The sequence below is a fragment of the Geotrypetes seraphini genome, chromosome 1 (genome assembly GCF_902459505.1).
Source record: "Geotrypetes seraphini chromosome 1, aGeoSer1.1, whole genome shotgun sequence".
NCBI classification, from domain to species: Eukaryota; Metazoa; Chordata; class Amphibia; order Gymnophiona; family Dermophiidae; genus Geotrypetes; species Geotrypetes seraphini.
The window spans coordinates 314,613,515-314,638,430 of NC_047084.1; positions in this window are offsets into that span (position 1 = coordinate 314,613,515).

The following is a 24,916-nucleotide window of genomic DNA, read 5'->3' on the forward strand; positions in this document are numbered from 1 at the left end:
ATTGTGATAGAGAATGCAAGTCTCACTGGAATTTGCAATCTCTTAAACTGAAAAGGAAGATCTGTTGGAATAAGTGGTATCCGCGGGATAAATACGGTTTCACCTTGTCCCTTTCCGGTTAAGATAGTTGCTTCAATTACATTGGCCAGTAACCTCTTTACACAAAGCCTTGTGCCATTGCAAAGTTTTGGTGGGTCAAGGTAGCGAAGTAAAATAACTGGAGATCCCACTTTAAGTAAAAGACGATGTGGTGGTAATCCAGCTGGATCAAGTGAGTTTTGGAATTATGTTGGGAAATTGATGACCTCATCAGCATCTACTACTGTATCAATAGACTTGTATATTGATTTAAACAACTCAATATGTGGAAACTCAGGTTGAAAAGAAACTCCATGCAGTTTTTTCCCGGTTCAGAATGGAACCTGTGTTCCTAGTTCAGCATATGTGAGTACTCATGTAATGTAATAACTTTATGAACTGGGGTGCATGAAGGAAACAGTTACAAACACAGTTAGAACATACAAACTCTATATGTTTGGTGTCCGTGGTAGAATAGAAACGATGTCCCTAGTGGTTATAGTGTCATAGAAAGTGTTTTATAGTTGGAAGTACTGTGAGAATGGCAGCTTTTTACATTTTTTCCATTGACATGAATGGGTGAAATCTGATTTTCTGTTTTTAGCTCCGCCCACGTGTGCAGGTGGGCCGCGAGACCCCCAGAACATATCACCCCAGGTAGTGAGGGATCTGTGTTTTGGAATTGCTGTGAGAATGGCAGCTTTTTACATTTTTCCATTGACATGAATGGGTGAAATCTGATTTTCTGTTTGTAGCTCCGCCTACATGTGCAGGTGGGCCGCCCACGTGTGCAGGTGGGCCGCGAGACCCCCAGAACATATCACCCCAGGTAGTGAGGGATCAGTGTTTTGGAATTACTGTGAGAATGGCAGCTTTTTACTTTTTTCCATTGACATGAATGGGTGAAATCTGATTTTCTGTTTGTAGCTCCGCCCACGTGTGCAGGTGGGGCGCGAGACCCCCAGAACATATCACCCCAGGTAGTGAGGGATCTGCGGTTATAGTGTCATAGAAAGTGTTTTATAGTTGGAATTACTGTGAGAATGGCAGCTTTTTACTTTTTTCCATTGACATGAATGGGTGAAATCTAATATTCTGTTTGTAGCTCCACCCACGTGTGCAGGTGGGCCGCGAGACCCCCAGAACATATCACCCCAGGTAGTGAGGGATCTGCATACCAAGTTTCGTTCAAATTGGTCAAGCCGTTTTTGCGTGATCGCGGCACATACACACATACATACACACATACATACCTCCGATTTTATATATATAGATTTTGGACCCCAGTTCGTTTACAAAAGTTGGATAATTCAAAGTCTAATAGATGTTGGCACTGTCAACTTGAAGTAGGGACACTGGATCATCTTATTTTATTGTCCGTTGACACTCAATTTTTGGAAGTCAATTTTGGGCAAAATTAATATGGTATTAGGTGTCTCTATTCCATTGTCTTATGACGTGGTTTTATTTGGGACATTGTTGAAACTTAAGAGTCCAATTGACACATATAAAAATAGACTTCTTATTATTTTGACGGGGGTGGCCATGCAATTAATAACTAGAAATTTGAAAAATTGGGATAGGTTGAATTTTTTTGGGGGTGGGAAACACTTTCTTTGTACTATAGATATGAAAGGATGATAGCTGAACAATCTGGAAATAGTAAAAGGTTCAGAGATTTGGAGATCATTGGAGGCATTTGTCAAGCAATGGAATGATTAATTCCTTAGTTCCATAGGTTTCCACACACATGAAAGGAATGTGGGGGGAGGGAAGGGGAAGGGATAGGGTAATTGTTTCAGTTGTTTGCAAGAATGTAAGTGCTGTTATTTCATATTTTTGAATGTATAATTGTTGCACTTTTTATATGCATTGAAAACCAATAAAGATTTACAAAAAAAGGTAGGAAGAAGCATATCAGCGTTTGAGGCTCAGTGCCCTTTTTTATAAAGTCTGGGAAATTTGGGTTGGTGCACTCTCATAGAGAGTCAAGAGAAGAGGTGAGTTTTTATTGCTTTCCTGAAGTTCAGTAGACCTTCTAATGATCGTATGTGGGTAGGTAGTTTGTTCCAGAGGCACGGTAGGTAGTGCGAGTAAGATCTTTTCTAGGTAGTCTCAAGGTAGAGGGCACGTCCCGAGGGCATGTGTAATCAGTTTTCTTCTTTCAAGTGAAGCGGTCAATTTGGGACGTAGGGTGGAAATTGGAGGCCATATAGTTCAGTACCATGTTATGGAAGAGTTTGTAGGCCTAGGCCTTTGAATAATCTAAACTAGTCTTCAATTTATATACCGGGTCATCTCCCAATGGAGCTCGACTCAGTTCACATGTAATTAAGACTAGAGTACATAAGAAAGAGAGCATAGAAGAAAAAAACTGGATTATCGTCAGTTCTTTGATACTATAGTTAAGCCATTTAAGTTTTGTGTAAACAGAGTTTTCAGGGTTTTACAAAATTGTTGTAGCTGGCCTATCAGTCTAATAGAGTCAGGAAGTCCATTCCACATCTATACCAGCTTGAAGGTAAAAGATTGACTAAGCTTTCCTATAGATTTAATACTCTTAAAAGAAGGGAAAGATAGTTTATATCTCTCTGTATTCCTCCAATGGCAAGATCTGAAGGGGTTCCAATGTAAGGGAACTAAAGGATCAAATATTCCATAGAGAAGCTAAAGATCATGCATGCACTTTTAAACTGAATCCTGAAGCGGACTGGAAGCCAGTGAAGCTTTCTCAACAAAGGAGAAACATGATTGTACTTTTCGCTTCTCGAATATAAGCTTAGCTGCCGTATTTTGTATCAGCTGAAATCTTTTTAGACTGCCCTGCTTAATGCCTAGATAGACTGAATTACAGTAGTCTAGCTGGGCAAGCACTGTAGATTGTACCAGTCCTGAAAAATGTTCTTGATGGAACAATGATCTAACTTTCCTCAACATATGGAGACTAAAAAACACTTTTTTGTCAAAGAATTTATCTGTTCGTAAAATGAAAGTGATGAATCAAGGATAATACTGAATACTCTAGAGGAAAAATCTATGTGCAATGATGTCGGAGGTGAAGAATTGTGGGCCCGGTGCTTGTACGTGCCAAGCCTGGCTCGGAGAAGCAGGAAGAAATCGGTGTGGTGGCTTGTTGGGGGGCAGGCAGGGAGAGAGAAAGAATCGGAGAAATTGGTGCAATGGCTTGGGGGGGGGCAGGGGGAGAGAGAAAGAAAGACAGGCAGGCAAGGGGATAGAGAAAGAAAGAGACAGGCAGGAGGAGAGAGAAAGATAGAAATAAAGAGGGAGGCAGGAAGAGAGAGAAAAAGAGACAGAAAGAAAAGGGGAGGGGCAGAAATAAATATTGGATTTACAGAAGAAGAAAGTGCAACCAGACACTCATGAAATCACCAGACAAAAGGTAGGAAAAATGATTTTATTTTCAATTTAGTGATCAAAATGTGTCCTTTTTGAGAATTGATATCTGTTGTCTATATTTTGCACTTTGGCCCCCTTTTACTAAACCGTGATAGTGGTTTTTAGTGCAGGGAGCCTATGAGAGTCAGGAGCTGCGAGGGGCATTCAGCGCTAAAAACCACTCTTGCGATTGAATAAAATGGGAGGGGGTATATATATATCTGCTGTTTTGGTGTTTGGTTGGTAGTTTCAATTGCCCTTGATGTTTTGGATCTGTTACAGCTGGAGAACTGTTTAATGTTGTTTCCACATGGTTATCAACTCAAGGGTTGGTCCACTCCACTCAGTATTTTATAGACTCACAACTGAAAGTCTGATATATCATCGGTGCAGCACAAGAAAGGATGGGGGCACCATGGAGGGCAAGTTGCACGGAATGCAATTATAACTTGCTACGACCCAGCCTGGGCGAGGGGCAGAGTAAGGGGTGGGGACATGTGTCCTCTTTTTTGACTTCACAAATATAGTTACCTTAGAAACCAGGGACAAAAAAAAAAAAGGAACAAACTTTTGCATACAGGAAAAGAGTATTTGTGCCCACTGAACTGCTAAACCTCGACAAAAAACAGGAAGTGTAAGTTGTATGGAAACTCAAGGTTAGTTTCTGAAGTTTCTGTACCAAGAGGTACAACTTAATGACAGAGTCCTGTGTTGCAACATCTTAAATGGGTGGTTCAAGAGTGCCTTGCTTATGTTTATTAAGCATGTATACCGAACACATTAAGACTGACTGGAGAGATTTGTCTGGGTAATATGGGAGTTACTCAGAGAAATCTTTGTTGTTAAATTCCGGCCCCCATTTACTACTCAAAATTTATACCTGGTGATTTCAGAGTGGTGTGTTTGGAAATGGTCGTGGGATGTGGCTTGAGTTTTTCCCAGTCAGCGCTCATGTTCAGTGCTGATATTACACTTAACCTGTGAAGTTGGTTGCACAGATATTTTTTTCCACCAAAATTCAAATTGGTGACCAACTGACTTTCCTATCAAAATTCAAATTGGTGGCCCAATGGACTGCTCTGCTCCCAATCAGGTCAGTAGACCCACTATTTACAAACTGCAGCAGACCTCACAGCATACTCTGAGGAAAGTCGTAGCATGGTGGCAGAAACGTTGGTTTCTACCTGACAAGACACAGCTTGAATTGTAAGCTGGCCAGAATGGTAGAGTCTAGTCTATTCTATTCAGGTACTTTATATGCCACCCTGTACTCAGAGTTTAAGAGCGGTTTACAATAAAAAAGTAAACATTTTCAAACTCACAGATAACTTACATAGTGAGAAGTAAACGATTAATAATAAAATAAAATAAAGGCAGGTTTTAAACATCTTAAGGAATGTCAAATAACCCTTTAGGGCAGAAATAGTAGTAGGAAGGGAATTCCATAAAGAAGAACCTTGATATGAAAAAGATGATGCGGGGTAGAACATTTTTAAATAAATAAATACTGGAACAGACCAAAGATCAACCAAAGTCCAGTATCCTGTTTCCATCAGTGGCCAGCCCAGGTCACAAGTACCTGGTAAGATCTCAAGTAGACCAGATTGCTAGCAATGTACATGCTAACCCAAAATGTTCACTGTGCATGCATGCTAAAAAGTCCAAAGTGAAAGGACCCATCATAGTTTGTTCCATCCATCATCCCACTTGCAAATTCCAATACTCCCTTCCCCCCCCCCCCCCCCACACATCCAGTTCAGAATCCTGATCTTCAATGCAGACTTTGACTCCTCACTGGGCAGCATCATCTGTACGAATGCAGTGGTGCTGGGAGAAGGGTTCTCGCAGCTCTCCTGCCAGTGGAGGTCCAGCACTGGCTGCTAAGGATTTATTCTGGAAGAAGGTCAGAAGGGCACTTTGGAAGAAGGTCAGGGGGGCACTTTGGAATTATAAAGCTTTACATTTGTATATGCACAAGTTATTGTTTTATGGGGTTTGAGTTTGGGCATGGGCAGTGGCGTACCTAGCATATGTGACACCCTGGGCCCATCGGTTTTTTACACCCCCCCATCTGTATGAAAAACATGATTTTTAGTAACAATCCACATGTCACACAAGAGTGTACCTAGGAAAAGGCAGCATCTTACATACTGCAGTAAGCAGTACAACATCAATACACCCATTGTAAAAATAAACAAGTCAGACTAGTACAGATCAATCCTAACAGAAAACTATGGGCTAGATTCACAAAGCAAACCGATCGTGTACCAGTCGGTTTGCAACCAAATTTCCCTCCGGCCCAATTCACTAACCTCTCCTGCGATCTGCTTCCAATCCGTGCATGCAAATGAGGGGAAATGCATGCAAAGTAGACAGGGACGCGATTCACCAAACAAATTTTTGAAACCGACTGGGCTGGCCGATCAACTGAAGAAGCGACTGCTGGAGACCACTCGCAAACAGCTTTCCGACTCTCCAGCACCATTGAAGCCCTGCTCTCTACCCTGCTCTCTGCTGCCTCCCCTCCCCCCGATGCTCTTCCCCAGATCTCTCCTGCCTGCTCTTCCGAGAATCGCTGCCCTGCTCTTCCCCGATCTCTCCTGCCTGCTCTGCCCTGAATCACCACCCTGGCCTGCTCGTCCCCGGCTCTCTCCTGCCTGCCATCCCGAAACTCTCCTGCCCTTCCCCATTTTGCGAGCCTGTGGGCTAAAAAGTTAAAAGGAAAAAAAAAGTTGCGGCTTGGATGGGCATGTGCAGACCATCTACAGATGGTCTGCGCATGCGTTGGGATCGCACACCAGCAATCCGTGCCAGCAGATGGGGGCGTTCCTCCGATCGCTCCCATCTGCATATTGAAGTTTGATGAATGCATCAGACCTGTTCGGATCAGATATGGATCGTTCATGATCAGGCAGGTTCGTGAATCTAGTCCCATGTCTTTCGAACACACAGAAAACACCTTCACCTAGTATGGAATATGTAATCACAAACTAACCCTTCCCTCTTTTACAAAACTGTTGTGTGATTTTTAGCCATGGTGGTAACAGTTCAGACTCTCACAGAATTCTGAGCATCAGAGCTGTTACCACTATGGCCGGCGCTAAAAAATGCTCTACACTTTTGTAAAAGGGGGGGATAAAATAGAAATACGTAGACAAAGGTTAAATTAAACCACCAAGAAGCTGGACTCTGCATACAATGCAACACCACAGAAACAGCGATGCATCTCCCTAAAGCAAAAAAATTAATAAATTGAATTTTTTTTCTACTTTGTCTTCTTTGTTGTTTTTTTTTTTTTTAATTTATAACCTTTTAAATTTAATCAAGCATACATAACTTGAAAAAGATCGGAAACAATCAAACAAACAAAAAGAAATCACCTAATTATACAATCAGATGTAATGAAAACATTAACTAATATTTAGTCCACAATTATAGAGATCAAGAAAGGAAATTTTCACAATTAGAAATATAACTCTTACTAGAGTAACGGCCTAGGTAACCCTAACTACAGCCGGATGGTAGGTCATTTATCATTGGACTAAGATTCCAACTTTTCTTTTGGTCCAATAAAATCTAAAAGCTATTTGGGCTCAAAGAAAAGAAAATTCTTACTCTGATAGGTAATATAACATTTTGCTGGAAATTTAACCAAAAAAGTAACCCCAAGAGCTAGGACTCTTGGCCTCAGGGCCAAGAATTCCTTCCTTCGCTTCTGGGTTTTCTGAGCCAAGTCTGGAAAAATTCTCACATTAGAGCCCAAAAACTTATCATTTATATGTCGGAAATACAAACGAAGAATATATTCCCTATCACTTTCCAAAGCCAATGTCAGCAACAAAGTAGTTCTGTCGGTTACCACCTCAAGGGAGCTTTCTAGAAATGAAGACAAATTCATGTCCAAATTTTCTTTCGGATCTTCAACAGCTGTAGATTCCCCTTGAGGTTTCTTTAAGGTCAGATAATAAGCCCTCACAATTGGAGGTAAATTTTCCAATGGAATGGAAAGAACCTCTTGAAAATATTTTCTCACCATCTCAACAGGTGAAATGACGGGACATTTAGGAAAATTCAAAAGTCTTAAATTATTCTTCCTCAAAGAATTTTCAAAGTTCTCCAACTTACGAGAAATAAATGATCTTTCTTTAACCATTTCCATTTGTACAGTTTTAATTTCCTTTAAATTTTCTTCTTGTTTCTCCAATTTTTTGGTTAAATCAGACAGACACACTCCTTGCTGTTCTACTTTGAAGTAAATAGTCCCATAGTCAGATTTGATAACTGAACGACTCAACTTAAGGTTGGCGTCCATGATAGATATTGCCTGCCAGAGCGCCTCCATATCTATTTTCTGCGGTCTTTTTAATTCCCCAAAACAGATGGCATTCCCTCCCGGAGCACCTCTCACCTCTCCTTCCATGGTGCTGGGAGATAGCTGACATATTCCACCTGCACCTTCCTCCTGAGTCTCCCGTGCTGGTGTCCCTCCTTCACTGGAGCACAGCCCTTCCTCTTCGGGCAGCTGAACTCCTGTGTCTCCCTGCATCTGAGTACTTCCGGGTTGGGGAGGGACCGACCTCTGCTCCGGGCTCAGTATCGCCCGTGCAGCTCCTGCGCCGAGTTCCCCCGATGAATCCGGGCTCACCCCCGAGGTAGGAAGGGTTCCTTCAGATGGACGGGAAAAGGCAGTCGTTATCGTAGTTTGAACCAGACGCTGTGGGGTCCCAAGCGCCGGAGGGTTAGGGCGAGAGATCCCTTTTCTTTTCCCCATTTCATTAGGGGAAAGAAGGTATGCAGCGCTGATCACTATCGATTCGGAGTGCTACTCCCGTTCAGGCGTCCGTCTCCGCCGCCATCTTGATCTGTAAAAGCCAGCCGTCTTCTTTGGTTTCTGCTTTCCTCATCTTCTTGTCACTCTCTTCCTTTTATCCACTGTCTACCCTCTCTCTGCCCCTTCTATAAAGCATCTTCTCTCCTATTCCCCTTCCAGAAACTTTATGTCTCCTCATTCCATCTCTCCCTTCACCACCATTGATTTGGCATCCATCTTCTTCCCTTCCCTCCTCCAATGGTCTGGAATCTCTCTCCTCACCTCTTCTTCCCTTCCCTCTCCCACACCCCCATGGTCTGGCATTTCACTCTCTTCTTTCCCTTCCCCCCACTTCCATCAGCATCTGCCCCTTTTCTTTCTATCCAACCCAATTCCATCCATTATCCTTTCCCCACACACCAATTCCATCAGCATCTGCCCCCTTTCTTTCTCTCCAACCCAATTCCATCCAGTATCCTACCCTCTTATGTCTCTCTCTTCTTTCCTGCACATTAATTCCATCAGCATCTGCCCCTTTTCTTTCCCTCCAACCCAATTCCATCCAGTATCCTACCCCCTTATGTCTCTTTCATCTTTCCCTGCACACCAATTCCATCAGCATCTCCCCCCTTTCTTTCCCTCCAACCCAATTCCATCCAGTATCCTACCCCCTTATGTCTCTCTCCTCTTTCCCTGCACATCAATTCCATCAGCATCTGCCCTCTTTCTCTCCTTCCACCACCTTTCCATACCACCCTGCCCCCTTTCTCTCCTTCCACCACCCTGACCCCCTTTCTCTCCCTCCACCACCCTTCCATACCACCCTGACCCCTTTCCCTCCACCACCCTTCTATACCACCCTGCCCCTTTCTCTCCTTCCACCACCCTAACCCCCTTTCTCTCCCTCTACCACTCTTCCATACCATCCTGACCCCCTTTTCTCTCCCTCCACCACCCTTCTATGCTCCTCTCTCCCTCCAAACCAGCAAGGTCCCGTGATGACTGCTTCTGCTGCCTCTGCTCCAGAAGAGGTAAGTGACGTCAGATGCAGGGAGTTGCGGCAAGGTCCCGCGATGACTGTGGCTGCTGGTCCATCCCCTCTGATGTCACTTATGTCTTCTGGAGCATAGGCAGCAGATTCAGTCATCGTGGGACCTTCCTGCATTTCAGTGCGGCTGCTGACTCCAAGTTTCCAAGTTTATTAATTTTTTAATATCCCGACCATCAAATGAATATCTGGCCGGTTTACAAAATATAGTAAAAGTAAATAATGATTAAATACAATGAAGTGAACGAAAATGACATTAACTAGACTAACTGGAAAGTGAGGATAGGAGGGGAAGGAAGGGAGAAGTTACATATATTAGTTAAGATAGGAAAGGGTGGGGGAAGGGTTGAACAAGTGGGGTATGGTAGCATTGTTGGAGCGATTACTTACTCGCATTAAAAAAACGAAGTAAAAAAGAGAGAAAGGGATCTAGGGACGGTCATAAGCGTCTTGGAATAAGAAGGTCTTTAAGCCAGTCTTGAAATTAATTAGATTTTGTTCGTCCCGAAGGTATTGTGGAAGAGAGTTCCATAGTGTAGGAGCGGTTACTGCAAAATTAGTTTTTCGGGTGTAGTAGAAATCTTTGAGAGAAGGAATGAAAAGGAGTTTTTGGTCAGTAGATCTAAGTGTGCGAGGGGAACATTGTGGAATCAGTAATTTATCGAGGAATAGTGGTTGATGGAATGTTTAATTTTAAATGAGAGTAGAATGATTTTGTAGGTTATGGCAGTATGGCAGTATGGCAGCCGCGTTGAGGTGCAGGTGCTATTTAGAACAGCGAGGGAGGTTCTGGACCCGGCCGGCTGTGCATCCCCCCCTCTAAGGCTGGTACCCAGGGTGGTCCACACCCTTGCCCCACCCTTAGTACACCACTGGGCATGGGCATAGCCAGGATCTGAGCCAGGTGGGTGCAAATGATTTTAGATCACGAGAACTACACTGGGTTTGGACTTGAGTTTGGATATATAGGTGTAAGCCAAATAAGCAGACTTTTGTTGAAGGCTGGAGGACATGACAAAATAGGCTATTGAAAAAAATAGGCTCATTTTCAAAGTACTTAGACACACAAAGTACTAAAGTAACATAATACACTTTTTATTGTAAACCGCATAAATTTTAATCTTGGTTTTATATTTGCGGTATATCAAATTAATTTCACTCGAACTTGAGGCAGCCCATGCATGGTCAAACACAGCTGTGTTGGGTAGTATTTTAGTTTAATTTATTTTTTGTTATCATTTTTTTCGCATCATACTGCTGGCTTGAGAACCCAATCCACACAGGCGTTTGTTTTATACCTTTTATTGCAGTTTATTTCAAACCTTATCAACCATGGACCACTGAAGAAGGCATGTTTTCCAAAACACGGACCGTGTCGGATCAGTTGGTTTGTAATAAGGTGGTATCAATAACTGCATTAAATATTTGGTATAATAAACACACTGCCTGCATCTTGTACATATTAGTCTGCAGTTTGCTTTTTGCTCTTCGCTTGTTGTTCTGCAGACCCTGTTGAACTCCTTTTTTGTCTGTCTCTTAGTTTAATAAAAACATTTTAAGGCCTCTTTGACTTTGACCTTATTTGCCTCCATGATTTTCTTTCTTTGTAACTCTAGCATGGAAAGGATTCATTGCAGAGGGATGGGAGGGGAGGCATGAAGTTGAACCATTTTGAATTTAGGAAGGTGGCTTAGTCTTGGGGGAAGGGGAGAGATTGTCTTGGTGTTGAGGATTCTGGGCATGCATTTGGGGTTTGAACAAGGGATTAGGATCTGCATCAGGAAGAACTAGGGAAATTTTAATGAGAAGGTGAGAGGAGGGATGAAATTCCCTATGCTAACTACATCTTTCACTTTGGGTCGTCTAGCAAAGGGGGGATTTCCAGACAGTATGTATGCTAGAATTTTATTTATTTATGAATTATTTTAAAAATTTATATACTGTTTAAACCTAAACGGTTTACATATCGTTACATACATAATTCAGTAAGACTAATAAAAAATAAACATTAACATATAATCATCAGAAAATCACGTAAAATGCCCATCAAAAGAACAGTCGCGAAGATCAGTTCCTAGACAAATGCATTAACCAAATAACTGCGTTTCTAATAATTTTCTGAAATTACCCTTGTCATAACATTTTCATAATTGACCGACAGGTGAGTTCCACAATTTGACCCCTGCACAGCAAAAGGCCATTTTACTGGTCTCAGCATATTGTGGTTTAGCATTTGTTTTTAATAGTGCTAAATTCTCAGAACACAGAGACCTAGATGTTAAATAGTTTGACATCTTACTTTTAAACAATTAAGGTATGATTCCGTGCAAGAATTGATGGCAAATCATTATTGCTTTATATTGAGATCTAAAAACAACAGGCAGCCAGTGCAATTGTTGGAGATAGGGCGAGATGATCGTATTTAGATACGCCTGTTATCAATCTTGCTGCTGTGTTCTGCACAACTTGCATACGTTATTCCAAGATACAGGACACTGCAATAAGTCTAGATAATACCATTCCCTGAACTACTGTGCGGAAATCGTAAAGAGACAACATTGGCTTTATGCAATGCGATAAGTGCATTTGCACAAAACATTTTAATACACATTCCAAGACAGGTGTTAATTTTCTCCCACAAATAGCCAATTAGGGATAGTGTACCATACTATTAACTTAAAACTGATTTGCATCCCATTTCCTCTCATTTACTGTATGATATTGTGTTTATATCAAAATTTTAATAAACTTGAAACTTTAATAAACTTGATCATTTTAGCACATGTCTACTGATGTGATATGACTGGTTTAGCTTGAACACTAAAGTCACACTGGATATGCCCCTTTGAATTAATAACATATCCTCTGTTGTGCTTGATGTAGTTAACTCACTGTTTAGGGGCTGACTAAGGGCTTTATCAAACAGAATGCCTCCTGCATAACTTTATATGGATAAGTTATCATTATAAAGCTTTATATTTGTATATGCACAGTTATTGTTTTATGGGTGCTTATTTGCCCTCTGTAGATGCCTAGGAGAGCATTTGATAGTGGATCACAATGCTAAATAGAACAACAGGAAAAGAAAGTGTAGGAAGCAAGGAAAAGTGGGAAAGAGAACCAGTAGGATTGAAACAGCACTTTCCATGTGATATAGGAGGGTAAGAGATCAACTGTATATTTTAAGATATGATTGAAGTCTACAAAATCCTGAGTGGAGTAGAATCGATTTTCCACTGTGTCAAAAATTACAAAGATTAGGAGACACTCGAAGTTACAGGGAAATTCTTTTAAAAGCAATAGGAGGAATTTTTTTTTTTCCACTCAGAGAATAGTTGAGCTCTGTAATGTGTTGCCAGAGGATGTGGTAAGAGCGGATAGCGTAGCTGGTTTTAAGAAAGGTTTGAACAAGTTCCTGGAGGAAAAGTCCATAGTTTGTTATTGAGAAAGACATGGGGAAGCCATTGTTTGCCCTGTATCGGTAGCATGGAATATTACTTGGGCTTTGGCCAGGTACTAGTGACCTAGATTGGCCACCGTGAGAACGGGCTACTGGGCTTGATGGACCATGGGTCTGACCCAGTAAGGCTATTCTTATGTTCCTATGCGTTACTTGCATACGTTTTTGTTGTTTAGAAGGCACTTCTATATCAGGGTGCCACAGTTCCAAATTCACTTGGTTATACAGCAAATAGCTAGTTAAACATCTATAATACTCAGTAGACAAATAAGATTGGAAAAGAGACATAAAGAAACCTATGATACAAATTGCACATTTTAAGTGAAAAGGTAGATAAGGGATCATCCTTGAGGATATGCTGAAACCCTCAGCTCAATGTGTGGCAGCAGCTAAGAAAGCAAATAGAATGTTAGGAATTATTAGGAAAGGAATGGAAAACTTAGATGAAAATGTTATAATGCCCATGTATCTCTCTATGGTATGGCTGCACATCAAATTCAGTGTGCAATTCTGGTTGCTGTATCTCTAAAAAGATATAGCGGAATGAGAAAAGGTACAGAGAAGGGCGACAAAAATGCTAAATGGGATGGCACGACTTCACTATACGGAAAGCCTAAAGCAACTAGGGCTCTTCAGCTTGGAGAAGAGATGGCTCAAGGATGATATGATAGAGGTCTATAAAATACTGAACCCCTTCTTTTACTAAGGCGTGCTAAGTGATTTAGCGCCCACTAAATGCTAATGTGCTCATTATAGTCTATGTCAGTGATTCCCAACCCTGTCCTGGAGGAACACCAGGCCAATCGGGTTTTCAGGCTAGCCCTAATGAATATGCATGAGAGAGATTTGCATATGATGGAAGTGATAGGCATGCAAATTTGCTTCATGCATATTCATTAGGGCTAGCCTGAAAACCCAATTGGCCTGGTGTTCCTCCAGGACAGGGTTGGGAACCACTGGTCTATGTGGATGCATTAGCATTTAGCTTAACGTGGGCTAATCGTTAGCGCACCTTAGTAAAAGGATCCCTGAATGGAGTGGAAAGGGTAGATGCGAATTGCTTGTTTACTCTTTCCAAAAATACTGGGACTAGGGGGCATGTGATGAAGCTACTAAGTAGTAGATTTAAAACAAACCAGAGAAAATATTTCTTTACACAACATGTAATTAAACTCTGGAATTCATTGCCGGAGAATGTGGTGACATCAGTTAGCTTAGTAGGATTTAAAAAAAAAAAAAAAAAAAAGATTTGAATAATTTCCTAAAAGGCTGTTATTGAGATGGCTTGGGGAAATCCACCGCTTATTCATAGGATAAGCAACATGAAATCTGTTTACTACTTGGATCTTGCTAAGTACTTGGGACCTGGGTTGGCCACTGTTGGAAACAGAATTCTGGGCTTGATGGAGTTTCGGTCTGTCCCAGTATGGCAATTCTTATGTTCTTAAATTAATCCAAATAGGCTTTAAAAAAACCAAACAAACAAAACAAAATTTTACCAATAAAAGAGAAAACTAAACAAGAAAATATTGGCAAAAGCTTTAAGCTCCCTGTTAAGAATCAACACCAACGTAATAAAGAAAAATATAAACTATAAAGGAACCTCAGTACGGGCTCAGTCAACCCTTCGATTCATTTTTAGCCCCGGGCAAGTGCTTATAGATGACCAGCACCAGACCTATAAAGTCTAAATAAACACTGCCCCGTACATCATGATGTCCCTGGTGAATTTTTTCAAAAATTAAATATAGGTGCTAATAAACACTAAAATGGATTCAAAACAGAAGCAAAAAAGCTAAGAGGCGTTTTAACCCCCTCCCTCCCACCCCCCGAAAAAAAGCTTCAAAAACAATCAAAATAATAATAAAGTGCAAAAATCATAACAATACTGAGAGCAATGGTGCTAAGATATAATTCAACTTAGCTGAGTCCCATCAAGTTCACATTGTCACCCTATCTCCACTCGACAGGGCCCCGTTTCGGAATCTTCGTCAGGAGTAGGGATGAAATACTGGAGAGATGAAAGAGCAGTTAATCCACTCGATAAAGGCAGACAATAATGTATCCTGCAAATAACAGCTTGGCACAATCACACTAGAGCTGAAGCTCCGCCCTGGAGCTCTGCGGAAGGCAACGTACTCTCAGCTGTGTATGTTCTGAGGTCATTTCATATGTCATCACGTTGAGAGTGCGTTGCCTTCTGCGGAGCTCCAGGGCGTCTTTAAACGCCCTGGACGCCATTCCTGCTTACTGCCTTCAGCTCTAGTGTGATTGTGCCAAGCTGTCCGCTTTTATCGAGTGGATTAGCTGCTCTTTCGTCTCTCCAGTATTTCATCCCTACTCCTGACGAAAATTCCGAAACAGGGCTCTGTCGAGTGGAGCTAGAGTGACGATGTGAACTTGATGGGACTCAGCTAAATTGAATTATATCTTAGCAACATTGCTCTCAGTATTATGATTTTTGCACTTTATTATTATTTTGATTGTTTTTGAAGCTTTTTTTCAGGGGGGGATTATAACACCTCTTAGCGTTTTTCCTTCTGTTTTTGAATTCATACTTAACATTTTAGGGCTCCTTTTACAAAGGTGCGCTAGTGTTTTTAGCGCATGCGCTAGCCGAAAAATTACTGCCTGCTTAAAAAAAGGTGGTAGCAGCTAGTGCGTGCTATTCCGTGCGTTAAGGCCGTGACGCAGCTTTGTAAAAAAAGTCCTTAGTGTTTATGAGCACCTATATTTAATTTTTGAAAAAATTCATCAGGGACATCATGATGTATGGGGCAGTGTTTATTTAGACTTTATAGGTCTGGTGCTGGTCATCTATAAGCACTTGCCCGGGGCTAAAAATGAATCAAAGGGTTGACTGAGCCCGTGCTGAGGTTCCTTTATAGTTTATATTTTTCTTTATTACATTGGTTGATTCTTAACAGGGAGCTTAAAGCTTTTGTCAATTTTTTCTTGTTTAGTTAAATTAATCCGCCATTTAGGCACTAGAATAATGTGGGCAGGCAGCCTATTCTTTAAGGACACTTACATGCATAAGCATTCTTAAAGGTTATTATCATAATCATCAGTGTACCTACATGTAGACACAAACAGTTTCAAGAGGTCTATATGGCTCATATAAATGGTTGCATCTAGATATGACATTTACGAATGTCACCTGCATAAATGTCATTCCTGCTTATGGCCTGTCAATGTAAATGACCCCTGATGATTACATGCTATGCAAGTTAATGCATAATTATAGAATAGCAGTTAGGTGTGCACAGTGGTAAGTGGTTATATTTTATAGCAACGGATTTAGAAGTTGAGCTAAATCAGGGGTGACCAACCTTGGCCCTTGCCATGTCAGGTTTTCAGGATTTCCACAATGAATATGCATGAGATCTCTTTACATACAATGGAGGCAGTGCACACAAATAATCTCAAACATATTCATTGCAGAAATCCTGAAAACCCAACTGGACTGAGGTTCTCGATGACCATGGTTGGACACTCCTATGCTAAACAGTGCAATACGTACCCTTAACCAAAGTTAACGTACATACTGTTTGTGCTGAACTAAACTAAACTAAAACTTAGTTTTATAGACTGAGTCATCAACCAAGAGGAGCTCGACTTGGTTTACAATAATGTAAAACATAATACATAAATTTGATAAGAAAAAGTAGACAAATAGTTAATTTCCAAAATGTTTAGCAAACAAAAAAATTTTCAGAACTTTCTGGAATAAAGTTCTTAATGTAAGCATTAAAGCATTCCAGAATTCAATTAATTTAAAAGCAAAAGAATAACTAAATCTCTTAAAGGTTCTGTTTTTACCACTGAGAGAGGAAAATGTAATTTTTAATTTTTGAGAACTTCTGGCAAGATGAGATCTATGAACATTCTAGTCTAAAGTAATCAAGGTGGCAAAAATTCCAAATAGGATCTTAAATGCAATACAAATGCACTTAAATTGAATTTTGAGATACACTGGAAGCCAATGTAATTTCTTGAGCAGAGGGGTTATGTGATCAAATTTACTCTTACCGAAAATAAGTTTAGCTGCAGTGTTCTGTATTAATTGAAGTCTCTGTAGACTTACCTTTGAAAACCCCAAATACATTGAATTGCAGTAATCCAACCTTGACAAAATGATTGATTGAACCAAAACAGAGAAGTGTTGTTGGTGAAAAAGTGCTCTCACTCTTCTCAGAGCATGGAGGCTAAAAAAACACTTTTTAATAAGCGAGTTTGATTGATCCTTAAATGTAAGTGAAGAATCGATAACAATACCTAGTATTAACGAGGAAAACTCAATTTTCAAAGATTCTCCTGAGTCTAAAATCACAGCAGAAGGGAGAGAATCTGACTTTGGGCCAAGCCATAAAAGCTTAGTCTTTGCAGCATTTCATCTGGACCATTGTCGCCCAGGACTGAAGTTTAGTAATACAATGGTTAATATTGGGTATCAAATTATCGAGATGTGGATCAACCTCAAGTAATATGAAGATATCATCAGCATATGTTAGTAAAGTTTCTCGGGTATTCAAATTCTAATATTTCAATGAACTCATGTAGATGTTAAATAAGATTGGAGACAATGGAGAGCCCTGGGGGACACTACAGAGGGCTCTCCATGATTTTGAATTGGAGTCTTTCATAGTGACTGAATAAGAGCGAGAAGATAGAAATTTGTCAAACCAGTCTAGAACAATTTGATCAAGGCCGATTTCTGAAAGCAGGTAATGCAGAATATTGTGATTAACTGCATCAAAAGCTGCAGAGAGATTGAACTGAAGTAAGATAGCGTGCTTCTTTCTAGACTGTAGCTGTTGAATCTTAGAAGTGAAACCAGAAGAGTTTCTGTACTGAAATTTGGACGGAACTCATGCTGAAAAGGCAAAAGAATAGAAAATTTCTCCAGATAACTTGAGAGTTGGGTGGCAACACTTGATTCTATAAGTTTAGTTAAGAGAGATATATTAGCAATCGGTCTATAGTGGGAGGTAACAGTTGGATCGAGATCTGATTTTTTCAGAAGGGGAGTAAGACTTATTATACCCATATCATGCAAAACAAATCCTGTTTCCAAAGTGTAATTTAATAATATAGTCAGCCAATTGATCGCCTGAGTTGGAATATTGGCAAAAAGATCAAGAATACATTTATATCTCATCAATTTTGCACAAAGGTTTGAGACTTGAGACTCAGATACTGAGTCAAATGAGTTCCAGAAGCGATCAGCTGGCATCAACATAGAATTATCCTTAGAATCCCTTAAAAAGAGGCCAGGGTTCACTGCAGAAAAAGAATTCCTAATAGTAACAATTTTATCTTTGAAAAAAGAAGCAAGAGAGTCTGCTGTGGGTAGTAAAGCCTGAGAAGATGTACGATCATAATTGGTCAGTTTGCGCCAGAGTCTAAATAAGATACTACTTTGATGATTAGAATTAGCAATTTTACCTCCATAATAGTTGTTTCTTGCTTTCCTCAGCTCAGAGTTATATTTTCTTATAGTAAGAGTCATCTGTAACATTTTGCCACTTCTGCTTATGACGTCTGTGTTGATGTGAAGAAACGGAAGTACTTTATCACCACCACCTTTCCAAAACGTATCCTTCAGAGTTATACACAGACTAGCATTTTGTGGTATAGAACTGCAGATGCCATCAAAAAATATTTTGAAAAATACATACTTTCTGCGAGATTCTGAGGCTGAAGCAGCAAGTTGTCATGTACCCACAAACAAGATGCAAAAGCAGAGAGCAGCAGAGACATAACCCCCAGGGTACGTGCAACAAAATAAAATGAGCTTTTCCTTTTCACCCATTCCTTCTTCAGGTCATACTCACGTATGAATGACAGTAGATAAAGCAAAGCCATTGTCACTTTGGGCCAAACCAATGGCACAACTGTTTGAAACATCCATGAAAATGCCTTTAACATTTGAAGCAGAACCAGTTAACAAAACTGCAGACAATATGGTCCCTTAATGGGCATGTGTTTATTGTAAAGCTTCAAACCTGATCGAAAATTCACATAATAATTTTCCCATTTTCTTTTAAAATTGTGATGGAATGCAACCCACACACACACACAAAAAAAGTCTATCTACAGGATGCAGCTAAAGCAAAAGAAGTGGTTAGACCACTCTGTGAACAAATACGTTTATTAATTTCAGTTAAAATTTGCACAGGTATACGTGTAAACAAAACGTGGCAGGCATATAAAAGTCCTTTGTAATAGAACATATACTGGACCCCAAAGTCCTTTGTAATAGAGAATATATTGGACCTCAACATAATCTGTGTTTCAGCCACCGGGGCCTTCCTTGGGGGTGTAAAAGTAGCCCAATAGATGGTACCAAATTATTTTTTAAAAAACCAATACAGCCAAAACTGAGTTTACTTGGAGAAAACCACAGAGATGCCTGCCGCCTAGTAAAATGTTGAAAATGCCAACGTGATGCCGGGAAAACGCTGCGATAATCTAGAACCGCTGCATGTTGGGGTCTATCACAAAGGACTTTTATATGCCTACCATGTTTTGTTTATATGTATCCCTGTGCAAATTTTAACTTTTAATAAACGTATTTGTTCACACAGTGGTCTGACCAGTGTCCCTTCCCCACTTTTTATATTTCTATAGTTTGTCCATGGGGTTGCTTTTTTCCTTTGTACTGTTTGCTAAAGCAAAAGAAAAAAGTCAACAAGTTAGAACTGAAAAACAAGGATAATCCTGAGATTACATTGGAGGAGTTGTATCACTGAACAAACTCTCAGCCCTTTTTTCAGTGCTTCAGTTTAATTGTCTCAGTAAATGGCCATTTAGGTGCTGACATGTTCAGAAGAGGCCCAGTTTTTTGCCAGAGGCCCAGGCAGCATCTTGCATTAAAAAAAGAAGAGAAAAACAAAGAGCAAATGAGAGAACATGTGATCTGTCAAGCTGGCTATGAATTTGGTATCAGTATGGCAGCCATTAATTTTACACACATTTAAAAATCTCAAAATTTTCACTGTTAAAATATAAAAATGTATAAGAATCAAAGGGGATCAAGTTCACTACAACTATACCAAGCAGCTAGGTTTTTTAATTTGAATCTTTTGCTCCTGTAAGGTTGAGAAACAGCCAGGAAGTCCAAAAGGTAATCAAGTCCAACTTATTCTAATCACCTAGCACTATTCTCTTTACATGGGTAATGAGATAAAAAGGCTCTGGAATCATAGCTAGCACAGCAAGGCAGTCAAATTATCCTAAAAATATGGTGATCAGCCCCTTTCACATCAGATTCATTAATACATGCTGCTGCCTTCAAAAACTTATTTTAACTGGACAATATAATAAGAAATTTTCCTGGGAGTAATCTTTATATTTCAGCTGTCATTTTTATTCTTAAACAAGGTAAGACAGTCCTCCTGCAGGATTAACAGGCTTCAGGATAAAGCATTTTGTAACACACACACAGATTAGGAACCACCCTACCACAGAAAACAACAAGACGACTTATTGCCTACTGTGACTTCCTAAATTTCACAACAGCACAAAACTCAAGCCCGACACAGACTCCTTACACCTTGTCTCCCAATAGTATAGTGGGGTAGCGCTGAGTGGGGTTTAAATGGACATCTAAACCTTCCTCTATCTCAGGAGTGTCAAAGTCCCTCCTTGAGGGCCACAATCCATTCCGGTTTTCAGGATTTCCCCAATGAATATGCATGAGATTTATTAGCATACAATAAAAGCAGTGCATGCAAATAGATCTCATGCATATTCACTGGGTGAATCCTGAAAACCCAACTGGATTGCAGCCCTCGAGGAGGGGCTTTGACCCCCCTCCCCACTCTGTGGCAAACGGTAATGAATCTTACTTCTAAAGTACTAAATTAATCTTAGTGTAGAGGAAATAAACATTCCTGAAAAGTACTGTACAAAGAAGAGTTTACAGTGAGATAGGCACAGTCGCTCTTACATATAACTATGGTCCTGCTATAGCCATAATCCCAGTTTCTCCTCTCCCAACACTCAGCATGGAGCAGTCCCAGGGTCTCCATATGTCCAGCACCAAGCACCTATGTTTCACCCACCCTGTACATTTGATGGATTCTTAAGAGGTTCTCTTATCACTCTTAGAGTACGAGAGCATGGCATGGTGACAAAATTCAACACCACTCCCGTCCCTGAGGATAACCGCAGGAAACCATCCCGTGTCATTCTTTAGTGTCTATCTCAACCTCAGTCCTTTTACACCAGCATTCTTCAATGCAAGGCTTGAGGGTCAGTGGCTGTGCCCATTCATACTTCGATTCTTCCCTCTTTCCTTAAAGAATGGCACAGTTTCCTGCAGTTAACCATGGAGATGGGGACAACTGTCCCCGTGTCATTCTCTATGGCAAATTTTATAACATAATATAAGTCTTTATTTATATACTGCAAAATACCTTTCAGTTCAATGCGGTTACAGAAAAATAGATACAACGAGGAAGAAGAAAAGTTTTAACATTAAAAATTAATAGAACCACTTGTATATAGTATTAAGGCACATAGCTCCATCTGTCCCAAACTGGGATCACAATTTAAGTTCAAGTGCCTAAGGAAGTAAATGTATGAACTATACAGTATGTCCTTATGTAACTTAAGTATAGAACAATCAAACCATTCTGACATCACCGATGAGGTTGGCTCTTAGGTATTGGTAGAATGAGGCAATATGACATCATAATATCAGCTTTGGAATGTTGCTACTATTTGGGTTTCTGCCAGGTACTTGTGACCTGGGTTGGCCACTGATGGAAACAGAATGCTGGGCTTGAACCTTTGGTCCCAATACTGCAGGAAACCATCCCATGTGCATCCCAACCTCAGTCCTTCTACACCAGCATTCTTCAACGCAAGGCGTGAGGGGTCAGTGGCTGTGCCCATTCATACTCTTGATTCTTCCCTCTCTCCTGAAAGAATGACATGGAGATGGCTTCCTGCAGTTATCCGCGGGGACGTGAACATTGATGAATTTTGTCACCGTGTCATTCTCTACATCAGTGTCCCACAAACTTTCTCGAGCCATGGCACGTGGCCATGGCCGTGGCTCGAGGCACCTGGAAGTGCGCGGATATTGCCATAATGACATCACGCGCAAAAGTGACTTCATCATGTCAATGTCCACGTGTGTGTGAAGGCCCTCTAGGTGGGCCCTGAGATGCCAGTGAGGGGTGCCCGAAGGGAAGAGGGCAGAGAGAAGGATAGGTGCTGGTGCCCACTGATTGCCTACAGGACGTGCCTCTCCTCCTCCACAGTGTACCATGGCACACTTGAAATCTCAGGAGGCAGTGTGTCTTGGCACACAGTTTGAGATACACTACTCTACCTCAAAGTGGTTGTGAGTAGTTCTCATCCTCTTAAAAAAGTAAAACTGAAAACAAGATTACTGTTATTATAGTAAGTGAACTTCCAATTCATGTGGAGGCTGATTCACAAAGCTATGCTGGTATAGTTTAACATAAAGTAAGACGTATTAATAGTGAATATGTCCTAATGGTAAATATAGATTTTTGTATCACACAAACTCAAAAAAGGGAATATACTCAACTTTTAACTTATGCAGAATATAAATTTCTGCACAAAAGAACAGGGAAAACAAAACCACAAAAATCAAAAGCACAAAAATAAAGTGGAATTGTCCCAATCAGAATGGTGCACAAAAAAAGTGTCTTTCAACTCATCTGATAGATCCAAATGCCTTTATTCATCCATAGTTCTGTAATCCATACAATGACTCAATGACCCGACATGCACATGTTTCGGCCTACCCTGCCTGCATCAGGAGTCTATAATTATGCATATAAACATAAATAAATCAATAAACATATAGATTAACATAAAAACAAGAGAAAGCTTAATTTTTGAATTTTTGAATCACAGCAAAGAATAAGATAAAAAAGTAATAAAATTAAAAATATAATCATACTATACATAACATATGTAAAAAAATATATATATATAAATATACACATCATTGCTAAAAAAATTTTTTATCTCATATACAAGATAGATACAAATATGTAAGATTACTTATAAAAATATGAATTTGTGCTTGTGAATATAAATTTCTGACCAACCAGGCTTTTCAAGTGCCAATTTTGTATTTTTTACTGAAAATACATAAAGATCTGGTTAATCCTCCCCAGGCCGTCCAATTGTGGCAGCCTTGGATGTGTGCTCTTTATATACATGCATACTACAAGAGGAAGCATTGGAAGTGGTGCATAATTATTTGGAGTTAAGGGATCACCTGGTCACAGTACCTACGGACTTTTTGGTTGAATTAACAACATTGGCCATGCAGAATTATTTTTATTTTTGACAATAAAATTTTCCAACAAATATCTAGGATGGCCATGGGGGGTTTTTTTGTGGCCCTCCATTGCAAATCCTTTTATGGCCAAATTTGAGCAGAACTGGGCGCATTCTTCCGAAGGATAACTCGGTGATGCTATGGGGTGCAGGTTTAAATCGATGATATTTTTGTATTATGGACTGACACCATTGATCTGCAACGGTTGGTGAGGTATTTAAATGGTTGCCTTCCGACTAATCAATTTGTATACATTTTTGGAGGGATGTTATGATTTCAAGGCTTGATCAGCATTTTGTTACTACGGTTTATCATAAACTTACTGACTATAATACACAGATACATTACATCTGTATACACTGAACAATAGTGTCCTTGTATCATAATTGTTATGGTATCATGACCTGATGAGAGCTAGTCAACACGGCTTCAGAAAGGGGAAGTCATGTTTGACAAATTTACTTCAATTTTTTTGAAAAGGTGAGCAAAGAGATTGATAGTGGAGAACCGGTGGATATAGTATACTTGGACTTCCAGAAAGCGTTCGACAAGGTTCCACACGCAAGACTTCTGAGGAAACTACAAAGTCATGGAATAGAAGGTCATGGACTGAAACTGAGGGGCAACAGGTCCAGGACAAATATCAGGAAGTTCTTTTTCACACAGCAAGTGGTGGACACTTGGAATGCTCTCCCAGAGGAGGTTGTGACGGAAGCCACCATTCTGGGATTCAAGGGCAAGTTGGATGCACATCTTCTTGCAAATCACATTGCAGGATACGGGTCTTCAACAGGCAACACCTAGCTTAGCCGCTGCATGTGCGGGTCGCCGGACTAGATGGACCCAATGGTCTGATCCGGTGAAGGCATTTCTTATGTTCTTATGTTCTTATCAGCACATTTGTCATTCTAAAAATGAATTTTTGGAACAAGCCACCTTTTAGAGTGATAAGTTTATTGAGAGGATACCCCAGAACGGTGATCAATAAAGCGAAAAAGTGTACTTTGTATAATCCTAGAGAGGGATTATTATAATACTAGGCTAAGAAATTTGAGAAAACTACAAACCCATGTGTCCTTGGTAGGTGCCCAAGCTCAGTAAGAAATGCCATTCAAATGATTTTTTAATGGAGTTTCAAGGAGCCTACCTACCTAAAAAATTGGCACAGGAATCATGCCTTTGTAGGCACTTCAGGCCGCCTAATACCACTATGGGCATAGCTAACGCTGGAAGTTAGGCGGCCTAAAGCACCTACATAGGTTTGATTCACGACAAAGACAGGCGCCGGAAATGTAGGCCTGGAATAACCTGGCCTACATTTCTGACGCATATCTTTCCCGGAGGCGTGATTTTCTATACGTCACCATTGCACAATTGACACACGATTGGTGGCCGTTCTGTAGGCAGCCATCGATCTCAACGCCGTATAGAGAATCCAGCCCTAAATGCATTAATTTTAATCTTGCCCACTTGATATAGTAACTCTATACAATCTCTTAATTCTGTTACTCAGGTGTCTCATTTATGGAATTTGCTACTGTTGACAATCCAAAATAAAGTGAGTTTTAAAAATATATCCTTGAAGTGCTGTAGAATCAATATTAGCATTGAGTTTTAATGTTGAATACCCAACAGTGGCATAGTATTGGGGGGAGGGGGGAGGAGGGAGGTCTTCCTAAGGGGCGGCACCTCTCTTCCTCTCTGCTCCTTGCTTCTCTCCTTGCCATGCGGGCGGGCCCCTTGCCTTTCTCTGTACCTTTTTTTATTTCTCCAACATGAGTGTAGAATAAG